Source organism: Arachis duranensis, chromosome 5 (genome assembly GCF_000817695.3).
Source record: "Arachis duranensis cultivar V14167 chromosome 5, aradu.V14167.gnm2.J7QH, whole genome shotgun sequence".
Classification (NCBI taxonomy): domain Eukaryota; kingdom Viridiplantae; phylum Streptophyta; class Magnoliopsida; order Fabales; family Fabaceae; genus Arachis; species Arachis duranensis.
In genome coordinates this window covers 43,748,987-43,751,637 of record NC_029776.3, presented here as the reverse complement: position 1 = coordinate 43,751,637, position 2,651 = coordinate 43,748,987, and positions in this window count along the sequence as shown.

The following is a 2,651-nucleotide window of genomic DNA, read 5'->3' as shown; positions in this document are numbered from 1 at the left end:
GAATCCAAGAGATATCCACTCAATCTAAGGTAGAACGGAGGTGGTTGTCAGGCACACGTTCATAGGTGAGAATGATGATGAGTGTCATGGATCATCACATTCATCAAGTTGAGGAACAAGTGATATCTTAGAACAAGAATAGGCTGAATTGAATAGAAGAACAATAATAATTGCATTAATACTCGAGGTACAGCAGAGCTCCACACCTTAATCTATGGTGTGTAGAAACTCCACCGTTGAAAATACATAAGAACAAGGTCTAGGCATGGCCGTGAGGCCAGCCCCCATGATCTAAGAACTAGACGTCCAAAGATGATCCTAAGATCTAAATTGATCAAAAGATGAAAATACAATAGCAAAAGGTCCTATTTATAGAGAACTAGTAGCTTAGGGTTTACAAATATGAGTAAATGACGTAAAAATCCACTTCCGGGCCCACTTGGTGTGTGCTTGGGCTGAGCATTGAAGCTTCTATATGTAGAGACTTTTCTTGGAGTTAAACGCCAGCTTTTGTGCCAGTTTGGGCGTTTAACTCCCACTTTTGTGCCAGTTCTGGCGTTTAACGCCGGGCAGTCTTGAGCTGATTTGGAACGCCGGTTTGGGCCATCAAATCTCAGGCAAAGTATGAACTATTATATATTTTTGGAAAGCCCAGGATGTCTACTTTCCAACGCAATTGAGAGCGCGCTAATTGGGCTTCTGTAACTCCAGAAAATCCACTTCGAGTGTAGAGGTCAGAATCCAACAGCATCTGCTGTCCTTTTCAGCCTCTGAATCAGATTTTTGCTCAGGTCCCTCAATTTCAGCCAGAAAATACCTGAAATCACAGAAAAACACACAAACTCATAGTAAAGTCTAGAAAAGTGAATTTTAAATAAAAACTAATAAAAATTAACTAAAACATACTAAAAACATACTAAAAATAATGCCAAAAAGCGTATAAATTATCCGCTCATCACAAATCATAACATTTCCATAACCTCAAAATTTCATTAACATATACCAACAACATCATCAACTCACCATTATTAATTCCAATAACAAATATTCATTAACACCAATAACTCATTCTCATTAATTCCAACATCTCACATCCATTAATTCCAACACAAGCCCAATCATCAATTTATCCATCAACATCACAAAACTAATCATTTAATGTATTTAACCATTTAAACTTATCCTATAGTTCTCTACCCTAAGTTTTCACAGAGCCTTACATATTAAATGCGTGAAACCTGAACCATACCTTGGCCGATTCCCGCGTACTTATCTAACGTAACCCACAAGGCAAAGTTGTAAGCCTCACCCACCAAAAGAATCCAGCAACTAGAACTCCTCACCAAGCTTCCAATTAAGCTTCCAACATCTCCAATTGTCTTATATTACATATTTACATGTACCTAACATAATTATCACAAGGATATTCCCAAAATTCAATACCCAAAACACCAAATTAATGATTTAACTGGAGTTATAGGTTTCTCACGTTACCAACGGAAAATTGGGACAAGACTCGGCAAGTCCACCAAGTTAATTTGATCATAAACACCAAAATTGAACAATTTTTAACATAATTGTTCATGAAATTTCAAAATTGGGGGAAGCTGGGTGAGAGAAAAATAGTGAGTTACCTACCAAATTGTTCCATGGGTTTTGTAGAGCTCATCGCGGTGAACGCATAGTCATAAACGGTTCATCAATCGGAGCTCCGGATCAAAAGTTATTTAGAAATGAAATTTGAGTGAGGGTTTTGGAAGCTTCAATGTTCTCCCTCCTCATGCTATGATTTCCAACGCTTGCATGCCAAAATGAAGAAGGAAATGAGCTTCAGCTCATTTAAGTGATGGGTTCGGATGGGTCCATGATGAGCGGATAATTTGTATGCTTTTTGGCATTGTTTTTAGTATGTTTTTAGTATAATCTAGTTAGTTTTTAGTATATTTTTATTAGTTTTTAGCTAAAATTCACTTTTCTGGACTTTACTATGAGTTTGTGTGTTTTTCTGTGATTTCAGGTATTTTCTGGCTTAAATTGAGGGTCCTGAGCAAAAATCTGATTCCGAGACCAAAAAGGACTGCAGATGCTATTGGATTCTGACCTCCCTGCACTCGAAGCGGATTTTCTGGAGCTGCAGAAGCCCAATTGGCGCGCTCTCAACGGCGTTGGAAAGTAGACATCCTGGGCTTTCCAGCAATATATGATAGTCCATGCTTTGCCCAATATTTGATGGCCCAAACCGGCGCTCAAAGTCACCCTCAGAAATTCCAGCGTTAAACACCGGAACTGGCATAAAACTTGGAGTTAAACGCCCAAACTGGCATGAGAACTGGCGTTTAACTCCAGAAAACGTCTCTACACATAAAAGCTTCATTGCTCAGCCCAAGCACATACCAAGTGGACCCAGAAGTGGATTTTTACGTCATTTACTCATTTCTGTACACCCTAGGTTACTAGTTTACTATTAATAGAATCTTTTGACATTGTATCAGACCTTATGACCGGAGGACCTCATAACACTTTACACTTCTCTTTGTGTACTTTCCACGGCATGAGTCTCTAAACCTCATGGTTGGGGGTGAGGAGCTCTGCTGTGTCTTGATGGATTAATGCAATTACTACTGTTTCTTATTCAATCATGCTTGCTTCCA